The sequence below is a fragment of the Hyaena hyaena genome, unplaced genomic scaffold (assembly GCF_003009895.1).
Source record: "Hyaena hyaena isolate Hyena2069 unplaced genomic scaffold, ASM300989v1 scaffold_974, whole genome shotgun sequence".
Taxonomy (NCBI): Eukaryota; Metazoa; Chordata; class Mammalia; order Carnivora; family Hyaenidae; genus Hyaena; species Hyaena hyaena.
In genome coordinates, this window is record NW_024081605.1 from 47,169 (window position 1) to 67,814 (window position 20,646).

Here is a 20,646-nt window from a genome sequence, read left to right on the forward strand (position 1 = left end):
AGACTTTTTTGGTGGCGGTGGCGGTTGGGTGCCTTGCAAAAATGAAGGATGCAGGACGCAGCTCTCTCTTGGAACCGAACGCAGTGGATAAACTGATTGTGCAAGAGAAAAGGAAGGAGGAAGCTTTTTCTTGTGAGACCTGGATCTTAACACAAATGTGTATATGTGCCCACAGGGAGCCTTGAAAAATGAAATAAACCAGTGTCAGACCCACGGGGCTTGGTGTGTTCTGACATAAATAAATAATAATAAAACAGCTGCCCCCTCTCCCCAAAGGATGATTGGAAGTGGAGAACGGAGGATCCACAGAGAAAAAGTATGTTCGTTTTTCTCTATAAAGGAGAAAGTAAGCCAAGGAGATATTTTTGGAATTGAAAGTTTGGGGCTTTTTTTTTTTTTTTTTTTTAAGGAAAGTAAAGACCTGCTATGGTGATGTTTTCTTTTCTTTTTGAATTTCCCACAAGAGGAGAGGGAATTAATAATACATCTGCAAAGAAATTTTGGAGAAGAAAAGTTGACCGCGGCAGAATGAGGCATTGATTGGGGTAGACAAACCAGCAGCGAGCACAGTTGGATTTGTGCCTATGTTGACTAAAATTGATGGATAATTGCAGTTGGATTTTTCTTCATCAACCTCCCCCCCACCTTTTTTTTTTTCTTTCTTTCTTTTTGGTGTCAAGATCATGCGTTTTCGCTTGTTCTTAACCACCTGGATTTCCATCTGGATGTTGCTGTGATCAGTCTGAAATACAGTGAGTGATCCTTATTTTCTTATTTTATTGGTGAAGAAAATGCCCATGAATTTAGCATTCCCGGTTCCTTTATCCCCTCACCCCTTTCAGTGTGATTTTTAAAGACGTGGCTATTGGGGGCCAGAAAACCGGGAGAGGGTGGCCCAGGCATTTGTTCCATCAGGTTGTGCTCACCAATGAGCCGGTTTGCTATAATGATGCAGGTTGTCTGCATCCTGGGCAAAGGCCCTTGCAAATGTTCACCAGGAAAAAAAAACTCCCCAAGAAAGACGCTGCAGTGTGGGGTGCCTGTGCTGTGTGATTGACACTCTAGAATGCCTTTCAGTTGCAAGGCAGCCCTGGAGTTAGATGCACAAATGTTTAGCCATTGGAAATCGAAGGGACCCAATTTAAATTTCATTATCCAACCTGACATTGCAGATCAACAGAATGTATTAACACAAAAATATGATAATAAACCAAGCAGATGTAGGATAGCTTCTGGCTTCTGGCTGGTGGGTGGATTGAGGGAGGGAGAGTGGGCATGGGGGAGGAAGTGGTGGAAAGAGGTGTCTACACCCGCCCCATACCTATTGCACACACATGCTCCAATGTGGTCCTCAGATTACCTAGGTTCTCACTAGTACTAAGAATGAGAAGCGGGACCCACTTCTCTTCAGCCTCACCCCCTTCAAACTAACCACTTCTTTGGATAAAAGAGAGGCTGTACATAGATTGAAGGTGGCTTGGGTTCTGCCAGAAACCTTCCTAACATCAGCAAGACAGGGCTTTTGAAAAAACAAAGGGGGGGGGGGGAGGGAGGCAGAAATCCAGTGTCCTGTGGCAACTTAGATAAGGAGCTAAAGAAAAGGTTTGTGTGTTGAGCCCCAGTACTTCTCATGTGCCAGCTTTGTCTTTCGAGACAGAGGCCAATAAAGAAAAATAAGAAAAGGTTGAAAATGCTTAGAGAGCCCGGGGGGGCTGTAGGATCACCCCTCTTTCTATCTCCTTCCTCCCCCATAGTTTCCAGGGTCATGGAGCTGGCGTTTTAATTTTTTATTTAACGGAACCCTTCCTCTTCATCCTTCTATATTCCTCTCTGGGGCCTTTCATCAGAATCATAGACTCCTATAACTTTAGAGCCAGAGGACTCCTCAGAGATCTCATGGCAATAAAAAGAGGAAACTGAGGCCTAGAGAAGCTATAACTCTGGTTAACAGCCAAACCTTATGAGACAAGTGACTCACACAAGCCTTAGAACAGAAGACAAAAGTCAGTTTGGGATCCAAACCCGACAGTAATCAACCGTAAATCCCCACAGTTGCCATTTTTATCTAGAAGGGTCAAGGAAGGAAACTGTCCTGAGAGCTTGGAATAGATTCCTATTACTTTGGACCTCAAAAGTAGCCCATTTCTAATATTCATATCCTTTCTTAGACCCTTGGTGTTTTTTTTTTAAATAGCAGAGCTCAGTTAACCCTAGTTTTAATACTACTAAAAAAAGATCCCCAACTCTAGTGTATCCCAAAGAACATGAGAGGCAGAAATCTCCTGGGCCCCTTCTTGGTGTTGGGCACATTTAATCTGGTGAATGGTGGTCCCTGGAGAGTCATTAAGAACCAGGGAGTTAGATTTATATTGGAGAGATCATAATAGAAATCAGAAACACCCTGCTAAAAGCCTCTGAGTCTGTTCCTACACTCACATCATCTATTCTTATCCTTTTCATTACTCCTTAACTAAACTAGCCTACAGCTGAGCACTTCTTTATTTATTTCTCTGGGCACATGTTTCCTGTTGGGACACAGATCAGGCAATGAATTTACCAACCTATGAAAATAATCATGCAGAATTTTTTTTCGTCCTCTGAGCTCCTTGTAGGTTTCAGCATATCTTATAATTCCTGTTAGGTTTTTGTTTGTTTGTTTGCTTATTTGTTTTTGTTTTTACATGCCCACAGTTAAGTCACCGCTTAAGAGCATAGATTGACTCAAGTTATCTCAAGTTTCTGCTCAGTTGCAACTTAGCACAGGTGACAAAAGAGAAAAAAGGGGGAAAAAGTGAACTTTGATTGCTTTTACTGCGCAGCTCAGCTCTGGGCTTCACGTGGGAAACCCACTGAGCCTTGAAATCAGCCTGGCTCTGCCCGTCAGTGGAGGTCTCCTTCTCTCCCTGTCTTCCTTTCTCTCTCTTCCTTCCTTTCCTTCTTTCCTTCTTTCCTTCTTTCCTTCTTTCCTTCTTTCCTTCTTTCCTTCTTTCTTTCTTTCTTTCTTTCTTTCTTTCTTTCTTTCTTTCTTTCTTTCTCCTTCTCTCTCTCTCTCTCTCTCTCTTTCTCTCTCCTTCTTTGTTTTCTGGAATTCAGAATTTCTTCACTGCTACTCCAGTTAGATCTCAGAGTGTGTTCCTCTCCCAAACATTGTCAGCTCCTCTCTGTACCCTCCACACCAGCAAACTTTTCTGAAAACAGAGGGAAGAAAAGAAGGGGATGGTGGGGAAGGGTGGATTGAGAGAAAGAGAGAGAGAGAGAGAAGGAGGTATAAATATGTTTAAAGTCGTGGGCTGATATGTGTTCTCCCACTCACCTCCACTTAAATGTGTTCTTCAGATCTAGAGATGATGGAGGATCTAAGGATGTCATCATTTTTCATGCTGGTGAGTCACCTTACCAGCACTACAGTTAGGGACACACCAGCTTGGGGTTTAGCTTCTTTCCTTTGGCATTCAGAGTTGGCCTAATACTTTAGGCAACTTGCTCATGGACTGATGGAAAAATTTTGACCATGTTAGACTAGGAAGGTTACTTCTTTGCAGCTTGTCTCAGGGCCGAGGTTGGTGTCCACTGAGTACACTCCTGAGTAGATAGTTGTGTACTGCGATTCTGCTGAGGGCCACGGGCCCAGAAAACTACTGGGTTTTGCAAGTTTTGAAGTTGCCTCTTCAAATATCTCCCCCTTTGAGTTAATCACTGTGCCTTTTGGGCAAGATTTTAATTTCTCTGACCCTCAATATTCTGTATAGTTGGGATGATAATGTCAGCAAATTAGACTTGTTTTGTGAATTGAAATATTACGCAAAGGCCCAAGAGGCCCTCTGAGGAAGGCTGTTTGTTATGGTTGTTCTTGGATTAGTTTGTATCGACTTGCTGGGGAATTAACACAGTCTGGCCAAATACTTTTCCAGTTCTAGTGGCTACATTTGGGAACTAGGGAATGTGCAGCTGACCTTACAGGGGTTGCCAGATTCTTCTTTTGATGTCTTATCAGGACAGATTGGCTGCAGTAGGTCACTTTAGATATGAAATGCTGCTTCAAGCCCAAAGCTAAAAATCAAGATTTTCTCCTTAAGGTACAGAAAAATAAATCACAGCAAAAATAATACTTGAGAGAGATTTTAGGGTAAAACAATGCTGTTGTGTATACTTTTGGTCTAAAAGTTGCATATGATAGCTCCTGTATATTAAATGTATGATTTTAGCTACATATTACATTGTCTCTGGAATGCTCAAAATAAAGGCAAATTTCTAGGCAATTATATAACTTAAAGTAGCTAGTACAAAATTCCATTAGTAATATTAAGGCCTCCAAGTCCACAAATCGGATGCATAGTCTTCCTAATTATAACGAATTCTATGTTAGTTAAAAATCTTCACTTTGTGATCAGATAAAACTAATAAGGGGTATGAAATTGAGATTCCTTGTGGACACACTTGTTTCATACTTCGTATGTTCACATCTTCCAGCGTCAACTTACCAGCAGTTTTCTGAGGCAGCCAGTCACGGTCATTGCTCCTAATTTCATTGTCTACAACAGCAGCCCTGTGCTCTGTCCTTTTCCTCAATATGTTTCCGGAGACCTGTTCTCCCTTTGAGGAAAAAGGAGCCCTACTGTTTTAATTATTCTTACTCTTGTTTTCCTATCTGTGAATGATAACAGGAAAATCAGGCTGAGGAATTACCCACTGGAGTTTTATACCATTTCTTTTCAATTAGGAAAACAATTTGAAATCTGTGTTAATTTTGGAAAAGCATCTTAAAGCTAATCATTTTCACTGATCTTAAGAAAAGAGGGAAGATATCTATGGAGGTTCTTACCATTTCAAGAATTTTATATTTTTGTGTGCTTCTTAAAGGTGAAATTTGGTAAACATGGACTCTGGCATCATAAGTGAATTTGAATATTCAGCTTTCCACTGGGTCATGTTTGTTACATGTACCATTTAACCTCTCTGAGTCTGTTTGCTTACCTGTAAACTAGAGGTAATAATGCCCATAGGGAACTGACTGCCACGAGGATGAAATCACATTGCATATATTATGTACAGTAGGCATTCAATAAGTGCACGTTTAAACTGAGCATCTGTGATTTCAGTTTCATGCATAGTTTTGAAAAAAACAAACAAACAAACTTGATATTGTCTTGTTTGAGGGAAGCAGTTAATCTAAATTCATGCTGGTATAGATTTTAGAAAGAAGGAATACATTAATAGGATCAGAGTAACAAATAGGTACAACTATTTTTGGTGAGATCCTACACTTTTCTTCTTTTTAAATTTGTGTTTGAGTCTCCAGGTGCTCATCCTGACAAGGATTCTTTAATCTCCATCACCTATTTCACCCACCCCCTCACCTCCCTTCCCTCTGGTAACTATGAGTTTGTTCTTAAGAGTCTTGTTTCTTGCTTTCTCTCTCTCTCTCTCTCTCTCTCTCTCTCTCTCCCCCCTTCCCTCCCTCTTTCTCTTTGCTCATTTGTTTTGTTTTGGTAAGATGATACACTTTTAAAACATATTTGGGAGAGCTTTAGTGAGTGCCATTCCCTCAGGAAAAGATTGAAACATACTTTGTGAATTATGGAAAATATACTCCGTGTCCACGTAAACTTTCTTTAGATTGCCAAATACTTTATAACACTGACATAAAAAGTTAATGATTTATAAATGGTGTCTGGGAAGACTCTCAAAGGAGATCAAGAGTCTCTTGCATTTTTTTCTTCAAAATGATTTCTCTGGGGAAATGTAAATTTGACAGTTGAAATTTGGGCGGGCAGATCTTGTGGCTGAGACAGTGTGCTTGTATCAGTCGCTGATGGCAAGGATTTTATTTGTTCTCTGGCATGTTCTCAGCACCTCAGAAGAGTTCCTGACAAATAGTGTGTATACAGTAGATATTCTTTGAATGGCTAATTGAATTTAGTTTGAGACATCCCCTCCAAGAAACTCAAATGCATGTATATCTGAGTGTTTGCACCTGCCTGCAGGAACACGCGTACAAACATGAAACTTGGTTTTCAGGAATCTGTAGAAACTTAATGAGAAATACCAATGGGTGTCCAGACTCTGTATGTGTGTGTATGTGTGTGGTGATATCTATACACACACATACACACAGATTAAGCATCTGTTGAGTGGCTTCCATAAGTTGGAAAATTTGAGGTCTGAAAGTTGGGTGATCCAGTGTATTTTTCCTACTCTTGGTGCTATCAGTAAAGGACTGTAACAACTGGGATAAGTCATTTTACCTTGTTAAGGTCAGGTTTCTATTCTCCTGTATTAAATGTAAAAGCTAAGGTTCCTTCAAGGTAATATTTTAGGGTTCTGAATTCAAAATTGACTACCTAGGAATTCAGTATTCCTAGAAACTGAAAATATCAATCCCTGATCTTAGGATACCAGTTGTTAAAACATGGAGCATAGTATTCTAAAAGGAAAGCAAAACTAATGTTATAATGGTAGATATATAGGTAAAAAGGTGAAGGAAATCTCTGAAGTGTTTGTAAGGGAAATACAATGCGGTTTGGAATAGAGACACATTGAATTCCAACTTTCTTTCACTCCTGTTAGCTGGTGGATCCCAAGTAGAAATTAACCTTTCTAGGCCTCACTTCCCTCAACTATAAAAATAGAGATAATTTTTAATGCAGTTATTTTGGGAGTGTTGAGATGTCTATGTGTTTGGCACCTGATCAGTTCACGATAAATGCTAGTTCACGTTCTTTTCATTGAAATCTTTGGTTATTTTTCAAAGAAATGGGAACATTTAACTGAAAGTCTCTTAAGTGTTTTGCTTTATATTTATACTGAATATGTAAATGAAATATTTTGCCAACTTACTATCAAAGTTGGTAATATTACTTTTGATAATGTCTTCTAATGTCAGTCATTTTTATAATGAAGTCTAAAAATTATGAAAAAAACTTATGTAAGATGAATAATCTTTTATTTCAACTTTGGCATAAGCTGATGGTAGATTTCTATGCTTATGAAGCTTTTAACCCTTATGGAAACCATGAATATAATTTCCTAATAGCAATAGTAACTACCATTTATTGAGTTTCTGGTATGCACCAGGCACTGTGTCAAAATTATTCATCTTTCTGCTTAATTCTCGTGTAGAGAACTGAAACACAAAGAAGCTAAATAATTTGTCTAAGGTTATACAGCAACTAATGAATGCAGCTAGAAGTAGAAGCTATATTTCTTCTGGCTTTAGAACCTGAGAAGTGCCTCTAAGTGAGAAAGGGACAAGTAAGAAACACTCGGGAGAAATTGTCCTACCTCACTCAACATACTAACATAAAGGCTTTCCAAATTGCTCTGAGAGTATCTGGAAGTTCAAAGTTGTATGAGAAATCAGGTCAATGTTCATATTAACTTTGGTATTTAGTTACAATATCATGCAAACCAGAGACGCTTTTAATGGTAGGCACCCCAGAGACGCTTTTAATGGTAGGCACCCAACGCCTGACCTCAAGTCTTATCATGATTGATCTGTCTGTAGCCCTTGATGCCATTACTACCTCTGGCTTTCTGAAATCCCTCCAGAGGTTTAAGGTGCTGCTCGCTATCCCTTCCTTTATTAATCTCATTTCACTCCCCACCAGTCTTCCTGTTTATCCTTAAATGTTGAAGGCTTTCCCCTTTGAATCTATTCTAGTCTACTCTATTCTATTCTACTCTACTCCTATTCTATTCTATTCTATTCTATTCTATTCTATTCTATTCTATTCTATTCTATTCTATTCTATTCTATTCTCTCCATTCTTAAAAGATGTCAGCTGGGCTTATTTTAAGAGATGACACTGAAATCCTTGGCCTCAGCCCCCTGTGGATCCTAAGTCTCCATTGCCAGCAAGCTTCTACTCACTTATCTGTTCTTCTGTAGACCTTACAAACTTAATACCCCAACTATAACTGATTATTTGCCCTCCAGAAGCCTATATATTTTCAGTTTCAAGTGATATCAATATCCCTTTCACCTCTGTTATATCTAGTGACTCATCAAATCAGTCATCAGTCTACTCTCTGTCTTCAACTCAGCTTTTTTGTCCTTTGCCTGGATTCCATTGTTTTCTCACCTAGATGTCTTCTGATGATGCCGACTCTTCTTCAGTGTAGTCCATTATTCATTCTTTCTTTCAGAGGATCATCCTAAGAAATAAAGCTGAATATCCCATTCTCTATGTTCTATAAATACATTTACATAATAAAATCAAAATTCTTTTCTTGATAATACAGTCTGGCCAGCCTAGTCATGTCTTTCTTGCCTGCCTAATATAGTGAGTATTTTATTCTTCTGGAGATACCATAGGCTAGTTTTGGCTCAAACTTCATGAGACCTAATCCATGTGCCTATGATATACTCACACTTCAAATCTCAGAGCAAATTTTCTCTTCTGGAAAAACCCTTCCTAGTTTCCCTAGACCCACTGAGTCCTCCATCCTCTCTGTTAACCAGCATTTTGTTCATAGATCTGTAATAGCTTTAGGGGCACTTGGCTGGCTCAGTCAGTAGAGCATGCAATTCTTGATCTCAGGGTCATGAGTTTGAGCCCCATGGGTGTAGAGGTTACTTAAATGATACTACTACTACTAATAATAATAAATCTGTAATAGCTTGTATTACTGTTATAACATCTATTTACTTGGCTAAAACCCACAAGACTGTGACCTTTTTTAGGGTATGGGCCTCATCTTACTCACCTTGTCATATCCCATGTCTAACTAACATAATGCACAGGCATTCTCAATGAGTTTGGTACTCTCAATAAATGAGTGGACTGCTCATGCCAGTCAGAGTGGCTAAAATGAACAAATCAGGAGACTATAGATGCTGGCGAGGATGTGGAGAAATGGGCACCCTCCTACACTGTTGGTGGGAATGTAAACTGGTGCAGCCCCTCTGGAAAACAGTGTGGAGGTTCCTCAAAAAATTAACAATAGAACTCCCTATGACCCAGCAATAGCACTGCTAGAAATTTACCCAAGGGATATAGGAGTGCTGATGCATAGGGGCACAGGTACCCCAATGTTCACAGCAGCACTCTCAATGATAGCCAAAACATGGAAAGAGCCTAAGTGTCCAACAACTGACGAATGGATCAAGAAGATGTGGTTTATCTATAGAACAGAATACTACATGGCAATGGGAAAGAATGAAATCTGGCCATGTGTAGCAACATGGATGGAACTTGAGGGTGTGATGCTGAGTGAAATAAGTCAGGCAGAGAAGGACAGATACCCTATGTTTGCACATATAGGTGGATTAGGAGGAACTTAACAGAGGACCATGGGGGAGAAGAAGGGGAAAAGTAGTTGTGGAGAGGGAGGCAGGCAAACCATGAGAGACTCTTGAATGCTGAGAGCAAACTGAAGGCTGATGGGGGTGGGAGAGAGGGGAAGGGGGGTGATGGGCATGGATGGGCATTCACCATCAGAATCACCTTTAATTATTTTTTTTCATTTAGGGACCCAATATTTCAGACCTACTTTGCAATTTGTTCCTCCATTTTCCCTAATTGAAAACATATCCTTGCCAATAATCACTCCAGAACTAACCCAGACAAGCATTGTTGCCATGACTGAGCTGTAAACTGAGCCAAAAGAAAATGTTTTAATTACCATGTGCAATTGTAGGAGTACCTGCATGGTTTTTAGTTAGCTTTTTGCAATATTAGTTAAGAGCTGTCTTTGAGGATACCCATTTTGAAAATAGTTCTATAAATACATTTTAGTGTCAATGCTGTGCTCTAATTTATAGTCACCAGTAGGCTCACTGCAGGCTTTACCACGCAGACTCCTCAGTGGCATTGTTCACAAAGCAAATTGTTTATGAAACGGAAGGTGTTCCTTGCAGTTGTACATTTTGCACAAGCGGCACAGTTATATGAAGTGGCATTTTTACTCGTGAGTGACTATTGGAAAGAGACTGTGCCTTTTAATTTTGAGTATTGCCCAAATATGGACTCACGCAGTGGGAGGATAAAAAGAAGATGGTCTCTTTAGTGAAAATGCCTGGATTAAAACATTTGGTGAGCTGTAGTCACTTTTTACACCAGGGGAACAGCTCACTTTATGGAGCCTGGTGTATACCAAGAGATGCCCCAGCATCATGTTGCAGAAGGACACGTCTTCCCTTCATAAGAAACAGCAGAAGACCCTGGATTAGATGAAAAATAAAAACAAGGTGCTAAATGGTAAGACACTAATTATGGCCTCATTTTATTCTCCAGGGTCTTGAATTTGTTGAATTAGATCATTTCTTTTTTCCTTTAGACTTTTTTTTAAAGTTTTCTTCTAGTTTTAGATTTTTTCCAGTATACAGTTTACCATTATTCATCTCTAATGATAGTAAACAAGAGAGCATTAATAGCAGTGTTCCACAGTGCTTTTTAAGTCTAGCTATACCTTTGAATCCTCTTAGCATTTTGGTCCAGAACTTCAAAGCAATGTCCTTTCACTACTAACTTCATCCTTTGTGATAAAACATCAGGATCTGGTATGTGTGGTGGTGGGAGAAGGGGTGGTGTGCAAGGGAAGTTTCCTTTAGAAAAGCAAATGCTAGGTTTGGTCTCCGGTTCTTGCCAAATTATAAACTGCTGAGACAACACTGTTTTCTTGGATATTTCTTCATTTTTTGCTAAGGAGGGTATCTGGGATGGGGATTGCTTTCACAAATTAAAACACAGTAGATAAGTTCTTTTTCTTATGACTAATACTGGCCTCTTATTATTACAGTCATCTGTTACTGTGATGTGGTCCTTCCTAAAACAAGTTGATTGACTGGTGATGTTTAAAAAGATGTGCTGTGGGGCTCCTGGGTAGCTCAGTCAGTTGGGCGGCAGACTTGGGCTCAGGTCATGATCTCATAGCTTGTGAGTTCAAACCCCGTTGGGCTCTGTGCTGACAGCTCAGAGCCTGGAGCCTGCTCTGGATTCTGTGTCCCCCTCTCTCTGCCCTTGCTTATTCTCTCTCTCTCTCAAAATAAAATTTAAAAAAAATTAAAAATAAATAAATAAATGTGTTGTTGATACAGCTGATCATTTTATAGTTTTTGGAGCCTAAGAATTGTAGTACTATTCTCAGGACAGTAGACAGGTTTTCTTGAACCTATGACTTGATTATGATGGTGAGAACTTTAGTAACTAAGTATTCGGAGGTTTTTAAAAAGGTGCATGACATTTAAAAATGTAGACATGAATGGTTTAAAATGCAATAATTTACAATTGAATGGTTTACAGCTGAATCTGAGCCAGATCTCATATTGTGCTGATTTTACAACCTTACATGAGAATGAGGGGAATGGGGGCAGTGAAGGGGGAGATTGAGAGATTGACTGAGATTACCATGAGCCTGGCTGTTCTGATTGGGGCAGAGAGTATGCTGATAGTGTAGTTAGCTAATCTGTAGAGAGACTCACCTGGGAAGGGACCAGAGCATGTGTGTGGCTGAATGAGTTCAAATGCATCATGGGGAATAAGCCGGGGAACTCTGCTTTCTTCTAACTGAAAAGGCAGAAAGTCAGAAGCCACCCAAAAGAGTTAACATCTACACAGTGGTGTTCAGGAAGGCAAGAATGGAACTATGAAGGCTTTCTCTGTATTGTTTGAACGTTGCCATGGCAATAGTTTCCAGCAGAAGTTACATGTTTTTTCAATTCCCCAAAGCAGCAAACAGCCTTTCCCTCTCTTTCTCATCCACCTTTCATCCCTCCCTGTCTCTCTCCATCCTTAGTCCTTACCTCCCCCCTCTTTCCCTCCTCCCTCTGTCCCTTCTTTTGTTCTCATTTTCTTAACTCATTCCCCATCAACAACAGAAATATTCCAACTCCACGAGGTTGGTTTTAGGCAGAAAGTGAGTCAGACATATAGCCTTCTATCCGGGTTTCTGTTTTCCCCGTCTGTTTACACATTAAAGACCTAATTAGATGGAAGCTGTGGATGGAAGCAGGGTTGGGGCTTTCCCTTGTTGGTAGGACATAGAACATATTATAATGGTTGGTGTTGTGGTGATATGTTAATTGGATCGCTCCAGGCAAGTGCAGAGCAGCAGTCTCTGACAATTAGAAAGAACAATGACTTTACTATGAAGGAGCCCACTCTTAACCAGTGGAAGGATTAGCATGCATTGCAGGTCTGTGGAAGTTTCCTGTAGACCCCAGGAGAGATCTGCAGTTGGAAATGCCTCCTGTCTCTTTAAAGCTAGGTTGCTGCCTCTCCATTGCCTTCTTTTACTGCCAAAGAAAGGGAAGTGAGGGGACAGTGAGAGATCTGGTTTGGGGTGAGGGGGAGTGTGTGGGGGGGAACCCTGTCGCATGCAGGTATGCAGACCTGGGCCATAGGATATATTGCAGGAATGTTAGGAAGAAATCTTTGCCTGCTTAATGCACGTGGCCAGTGAATTGTGAAATGGGTCTCATTAGAGCCTTTCATATCCCGGCATGTGCCAAAGTGCTTTGCCGGCACAGCGCCATCACTTCACGTCCTACCCTGCTGCTGTTCGCTGCAGCCAAGAAGGGACAGAGGCTCTGTCTGTATTAAAAGCTCCAAGTCCCATTGCTCTCTGTGCACTGTTCATTGTAAGGCTCCTCTGGGCCTTTCAGGCTGGCCAGGGATGAGGCTCAACACATCCCCTAGGTGTTTGCAGAGAGGAAATAGGAAGGATTTGAACATCACTGATAGGTTTGAGGCAGCCATTGGGTGCTGACGCCCAGAAGTTTCCTCTTTTCCCCATCAAAGCTGTTTGTAGGCTTCTCTGTGGATATGCCGGGATACTCACCTAACACAGAAGATGAGTAGTTCAGAACCAAGTAAGTCATGAGGGACCTTTGTGTTATTGGATACTTTTTGCTTTTTCTCAAGATTCATATACAGAGATTTTAAAATCCCATTTTGTCTCCAAAGCATAGCCCCATCAGTAATACTAAGAGCTGCCATAGGCTGGGTACTACCTACCTGTCAGGCACTCGGCAATATCATATTTGGGATATCAGATGATCCTATAAGAATGGTGACGTAAACGCATAGACATAGGAGCCAAATCAAACTGAGCCCTCTCCCTTCTTAGATCTGTGACTTTGGGTAATTTACTTATTCTTTTGAACCTCTACTTTCTCATCTGCAACAATAAATATAGTGCAGACTTGTGAATTATACTTGAGGTAATGTGTGCAAAACTTTTACCAGAATGTTTGCACATGAAACACATTCAAGCCTTTGTGAAAATATGAACGGTGTTTTCATTTAACAGTATTATGAAATAGTCACAAGGGATGTGCCTCAGGCAGAACAAAATTAAAAATAATTAAGAGCTGATTGTTTAATGAAAAAGGAAAAGTAGTTTTTGAAGATGAGTTTCTGAATTTGAAATTATGAAGTTCCTGATATTTTTGGTAGAACTGACAGCTTGGAAAGCAGAAAAGAGAGAATCATTGAAATAAATTTTTGTTGCATTTGTTCTGGATAGATGATTTTCATCCATCTATATTAGGATTTTTTTGGTTTGTTTTTGTGGTGTTGATCTCTTGGGTTTTGCATCAATTATGATGCCTTGGATTGGAAATAAGGAAAATAACACTAAGTTAAGAAAAAAAGAGAATTTATTTGCACACACAATTGAAAAGTCCTGTGGTACATAGAGTTCAGGCATGATTTGATCCAGATGCTAACAATGTCATAAGAGCCTCTACTCTATTTTCTCTGTAATTCTCATAGCTCAGCCTTCTTCCATGGGCAATTTTCACCCTCAGTCTGTTGTTTTGTGTTCCCTAATTCACCCACCAAATAAAGATTCACACTTTTGTCCTACCATTTCCAAAGAGCATCCTGAGATCTAAGCTGACTGGACTTTTGGTTATATGCCCATTCACTGACCCATCATTGGCTTCGAGAGAATGGAGCTGACAGTCAAGTGCATATCCAAATGGAATTCAGAAGCTATCAAGAGACAAGGGGAATTAGGTGCTGGAGAGGGAATCACAGATAAATACCATAGGTCTAATGGTAGAGAGTGGGAAAGTTGACTTGTTATGTTTCACATGGTAACTTGTTACAAGGGTTACTTTTGTTCATACCTCTCTGTAATCCTACATTGTATATAAGTATTGAAGTTTTAATAACCACCTAAGGAGTTTTGTTCTTCCAGAATATCATCTGGCTGTAGCCATCAATTTTTCAGAGCAACAACTTCATCTTCCTTCATGCGGGTTTTGCATTGCCCCTTTCATCTCTTAGGAACAGGTTCTTGTTTTCGAATGGGGGTTTACAAGCTTTTCTGGAAGTGTGGAAACAAAAACAAAAACAAAATTATTATCTTCAAGCAATAACATTTCATTGGTAGAGATTCTTTAAACCGCCTCAGACACCCATGTTCCTGGTCACCTGCACCAGCCAAGGGTGTGCTTCTACCCAACTTTGATTTCACTTAATTTGTCACTGCAAAGATCGCAGCAGTGACATAGTTCATCCCCAAACTCTCTCTTCTGCCTACCCAGAGATAGTAATCCACATAATGTGGCACAATGTCCTTTGCTCCTTAATATCAGGCAAGGTGGAGGAAATACTTATCTGGGCTTTGGATACAAATATTTCTTAAGATGATCTCTTCAAAGACATGACTTTGAAGTTCACCAAGTTCAAGGACTGGGAATTATCTCATTTGTAGTCTTCACTGTACGGTACACTGTCTGTACCGTATTGGCATTATGGACACTTTACTTATACTCACATAGTGGCGTGCTTGAATTGAGACTCTAAGCAAGTCCAAATGCTTCTCATAAGATCTGTTAGAGAACAAAAGGCTTATAGAATAGGTAGTGCCTAGGGATTTACAATAGTGAAGAAGATACTAACTTATTGACTACCTTTTATGTGGCAGAAATGGTAGTGGGTTATTTTTCATGTTTTATCTCATTATACCTTTGCAAAAACTGCAATAATAATAATAATAATACCAATAATAGTTGACACTTGTTGATCTATTATGCATAAGCACTGTTCTAAATGCTTTACCTTTGTAATGACATGGGATCCACAAGCAAATAAGCATTCTTTTATTGATTGATTGATTGATTTAGACATGAGGAAAGAGAAGTTTAGATAGGCTCAGTTGACATGTCCACGCCACAAAGCTGATGAATGACCAGCTGTTTTGAAATTTTGGTCAGCCCTGTGCCGTTTCTGTTTTGCTAGGTCACATCTCATGTGAGACTACTTCATATACACAGCACCAACAACCAACAAGACACCACTTAAAATTGGTTTCTTTAAGTTTAAAGCAATCAAAACACCAAAGACCTGTAACTCTTTCCATTAAACTTCACTTGTTTTTTATTTTATTTTTAAAATTTTTTAATGTTTTATTTATTTCTGAGAGACAGAGAGAGAGAGAGAGAGAGAGAGAGCAGGGGAGGGCCAGAGAGAGAGAGGGAGATACAGAATGTGAAACAGGCTCCAGGCTCTGAGCTAGCTGTCAGCATAGAGCCCAGTGCAGGGCTTGAACCCACAAACTGTGAGATCATGACCTGAGCTGAAGTCGGACGCTTAACTGACTGAGCCAGCCAGGTGACCCCCTCACTTGTTTTTTAATTATTTTTTTCTACGTTCAAAGCTTTGCCAATCTGTTGTAAGTCTTTCAGGCTCCAGTGTGGCTGAGGGAAGCTGCTAAGTAAGGCACAACTCTGGATATTGGAAAGCAAAACTATTCCTGCACCATCTATTTGAACTATATCAAACACTTGAGATCACTTCAAATAAACTACATGGGTATTTTTAGGAGGCCTTATTGTTGGTCTCATGTTGGGAAGAATGAAGAAACATTTCCTACCCCTATGGTCCCTGGCAACTTTGAATATCTCAACAGATACTAGTGGTTGGCAGGCCTTCTTCCTAAAGAGGGATGATACCAGCATCCCGTACCTAGCTGCATATGGCTGTACTACGAATTTCTTATTTCATTTGTAACCATTAAAGACATCCTCCTCCATATATAGAAAGCGGAGATTGGGTCCTTTCCTCCATATTCCCTAAGGCGACTCTCTCCAACCAACATGGTATGTTTGAGAAGCCAAAGGGGAGAGAGCTCTGGGACACCGTTTTTGCTGCCTTTCCCAAGAAGCTACTAAACAAAATTGCTGTCCTCTGCTTATTTAGGCATTGGGCCAGTTAGAAGGCATTGCCCCAAACAGTTTCCTTACTCATTCACTGCATCACGCTTTATTTCGCTTATGACACACACAATGCAGCATCACAGAAAGCAGGCACACACTGTGGCACTTATAAGCTCTATGGACATACATACTTGCTCATGCATGCACACATGTGCGCGCACACACACACACACGCACACGCACATAATCCCCACCAGTTTATCTTAGTGTTCTAAATTCCCACATGACTTCTGAAGGGCCTCTTAGAGCCTTGTGCCATTCATCTTTCTCAGTGATTCAAGATAGGAGAGAAAGAACGGCACACAGGCCAACAGACTGTGGATTCAGGGCATGGTTTGACATCTGAGAATTATGCTCCTTATTGCCTACTGTATATTTGACCCAATATCCTCTGTTTAAAGAATATGAAGTGACTGTAATATCAGTTGTGGCTTCTTATCCCCAAATCTAATGCTTTTTAAAAACAAACAGAAGAGGCTTGGTGCATTTTGCTATTTTATGATATCTGAACAATTGCTTCCTGTCCCCGGGGGATGACAAGACAGAGTGGTTCTTGCTTCATGTTGTCTCCAGAATATGCCCCTTTCTTACCCTAACTCAGGCTTTTAGTACTTATCAGGCCCAGATAACTGTAATCATGCCCTGATTTGCCCTTCTCCTCCCCATCTACCTTTATCACTAGTTATTTATTCCAAAGGCATTGCTATTCTCCTACTAGCAAATCCTCTCTTGTAAAATAAATGCCAGCTTCTCTCTTAGCTTTCTTGTCTCAATTTCAATATGTATTTCTTACCATATTGTTGCCATTTCCTATATACTGCTTCCTATGGGCAAGTGTTCTATATCCCTCTTTGTTTCCCTACCTTGGGTGAAGGCTCCCTGAGGTCAGCTCTCGACTTGCACTTTGTGTCCTTCCGTCCATGCCAAAGCTGAGGAGATACTCAATATATCTCCATAATAGAAAAATGAAAACATTTGCTTCATAAGCTTCCAACTCCTGATCTCAAAACAAAACATTGCTTTGTTTTTCATTAGGTTTTCATGATTTTTCCTAATAGATGACCTCATAGACTCTACTTGGGGCTAGGCAACCTTCTCTAAGAGGGGCACCCACCTAGCAGCGTGCCATCTTTACAATAAGATGAACTCTGCTTGGCTGTTTCCTGTAGGATTCCTTAAGAAAGCTGCTGCTATTCAAAGAGCAGTAATTCAGTCCCCTAGGTTTCCTGCGGCTGTTTGCTTAGCAGGGATATGGAACTCTGTAGTAAAAGCAATATGCTTCTGTGGGCAAAGGCATGTTGTCTTCTTCAGAGGCTTCCCTGCTTCCATTGTTCAATCATGATGACATGATAGATGGGTTTCCCAAGGGGCAAGTTCATGTGTACGTGATGTTTCTTCTTCCAACTTCTTGTTCTGTGACAGTTACAAGAGCATAACGAAGTTGCAGCTATTAATGTTTTAATTCTCCTGCCTGTGTTTGCAAAGTATTCACATATGTAACATTGGTTCCTGAAGCTAATCCACAAAATGGGAAGGTGTCATAATGAAGTTTGCAAAAACAAATAGGGAGGCAAGCACAATGTAGTGAATTTCTCACAAAAGCAAATTTATAGGTTTTAAATTTTTTAAATATTTATTTTTGAGACAGAGAGAGAGAGAGAGGGAGAGAGCACGCATGAGCAGGGGAGAGGCAGAGAGAGAGAAACAGAATCCAAATTAGGCTCCAGGCTCTGAGCTGTCAGCACAGAGCCTGATGTAGGGCTTGAACTCGTGAACTATGAGATCATGACCTGAGCTGAAGTCGGACTCTTAACTGACTGAACCACCCAGGTGCCCCGCAAATTTATATTATTTAAAAAGTTGACCTTTATCTTTTTTTCCTTTGTTACTTCATAAGATCAAATGTCCCCCTCCCCATTTTAAGGTGAATGATTATAATATATATGGTATTAATTTTTTTTTCTCTAATGTCATTCTTTGGCAAGATAAGTTATGTTTATGACATGTGACCTCCATGTCTGTCATTAACTTCAATAGTTCAATAGTAGCCTATTGACACTACAATGAAATATAAACAGTAGAGTCCTGGGAAAAACTTTGAACAGATAGTTGTCGGTAAAATAGAAAATGTGAGTCCCTATCACCATAGCATTTCAATAATGGCTGTTTCCCATTGTCAAATGCCATTGTCAAAGGTAACATTCTGGTGCTGCTGCTTCTGCTACTATTTTCTGGCCATCAGATGCTAAACAGGTTACCTCCCCCCCCCCCACCTCTGAAACATCTGAATCTATAAAATGAAGAGTTTTGATTTAGATGCTCTGCAGTGTTCCTTTTAGCTCTCTCTTTCTGAAGTCTTAAGACATTTCGTGGAACTATTTGCAGGTAACAGGACTATATTTGCCAGAAAGAGTGGAAATGCATTTTCCTTGTTCTCCTTCTCAGATATTCCTGATGGTTTATTTCCTTTCTGCACATCTTACCCTCCTCTGCCTTTTTTCCCCATCATGCTTGTCAAATGTATTTCTTTCCTCTCCTATCTATGTCTAGCCAAGTCGTCCACATTAGAGTTGCCTTTTTGTGTGTGTGTGGCTATTCCGCAGGGTAAGCACTTCATTTCAGACTTGCTTCCACTAATTAACTACGAAATTAAGTAGGTGAATTCATTGATTCAGCACTTGGTTTGATGTTTATATTAACTCATTAAAAGGGAAGCCCTGGATGTGGCCAGAGGCTTGACGGGAATCTTTCCCTCCCCCACTGAGATCTCCTTTGACTTCCCACACTAGATAGCTATCTTGCTGTTTCTCAGAAGTATTCATGCATCTGGGGGACGGCCAAATGACCGATACTGCAATGGGCAGGAATTCCATTCCTTGTGACTTTGTGTTTATAGAAAAAATCATTGCTGGTTCTTCTTGTCCTTGCCCTGCTTACTGGCCACTGCTTCAGGTCTACATTTCATATACCTGATGAATTCCCTTTGGATGCCTACTGAGACTTTACTGATATCTATTCCATGTCAGATGCCCCTGCTGCCCACTGCCCATTGGGAAAAGTAGACTTCCTCAGAGGCTGAAACCCTCACCTGATTTCCATCAGAAAGGACTTACATAAGAAACTGTAATAGGGTTCCACACCTCACATCAGAGACATCTACTGGTTTTCAGGAAAAGTATTGACTTAAAAATCCGTTTTCATGCTTGTTTCCAGCAATCACATTTTGTTTCATTCTTCTTTTCTGGGTACATAGTAACCACAAGCGAAAGACAGGTATGGTGACTATTTGTCATAGAATTGTGCTAACCTCTTTTTTTTTTTTTTTGGACTTTTTTCCATTTATATAGGGATTCATGTCTTTTTTCAAATATATGTTGTATGATAAAATAGTGTAGAACGTGCTTTGTAATAGAGTAGCATCCATTGTAAAAAAGGCTTTTCTTGGAACCCATCCAAGCAGTTCAGTTACTTGTCTAAAGTAATTGGATTAAAAGGAAAATGTACGAAACTTATGTTCTCTGATTTTCTATACCTTCTGTTCCTTGCACCCTGGTTACAAGTCCTGAACTGAGTGTCATTGCCTCTAGACAGTTCATTTTATTTGTTCCATGTATTGTGTGTGCTGACTGATAGCATAAATTGACCTTCTCTCCCCATTGCTTCATTGGTAGTAGCCTCCGGTAATCTCCCCCCAGCACTTCATACACCCCTCTACCCTGGCACTTATCACATCATTGAGCAATTACATGATTATAAAATATCTTCCTCACAGCATTCAGTCCTTTTTTTAAGCGTATTTATTTATTTAGAGAAAGACAGCAGGGGAGGGCCAGAGAGAGAGGGAGAGAGAGAATCCCAAGCAGGCTCTTCACTGTCAGCACAGACCTTGACATGGGTCTTGATCCCATGAACCATGAGATCATGACCTGAGCCAAAACCAAGAGTCAGACACTTAACTGGCTGAGCCACCCAGGTGCCTCCAGAGCTTTTTCTATGTAGGAAGCCAGTCTTATTCTTCTTTGTGTCCTTCTTTGAGGCATAGAAGGTTGAAATCAGTGTTGAAAGAAAATAAATGGAACACTTAAAGCTTGGAATTTGTTCATAGCAAGATTTGATCTTTCTGATTATAGTGCAGTTTTAATTTGAGTAAGCTTTTTTTGCAAATTTCAATATTATAGTATTTTGAATTACTGTGTCAAATAGTACTATTAAATTCATTTCATACATTTGTGGCTTAAGACACTACTTTGGGTTTTAAAACATACCTATACCTTCTTTTAAAATATTATTTAATGACTCTAACTCCAAGAATTAGTTAATTTTAATCAATTAGTTGTTAGTCTTTAGTTAATTAAGACATTTATTTTTTCAAAATAGCTCTCCATTTTAAAGTGCACCCATTTTATATTTGTAAAGTTATTCTGAAAGAAAAAGACAGATAAAAAGAAGACTAAGATCAGACTGGCTTGTCTTATACA

General features: G+C 39.9%; 1 protein-coding gene across 1 annotated transcript in view; it reads left to right on the forward strand.

Annotated features, from left to right (window-relative positions):
• The first annotated feature begins 653 nt into the window (after positions 1 to 653).
• The window catches only part of LRRC4C (leucine rich repeat containing 4C), a 165,110-nt gene continuing 145,117 nt past the window's right edge, over positions 654 to 20,646 (forward strand). Inside the window, exon 1 of the mRNA XM_039221265.1 lies at positions 654 to 752. The gene's annotated coding sequence lies outside the window, so the exon portion shown is untranslated. The remainder of the gene's footprint in view (positions 753 to 20,646) is intronic.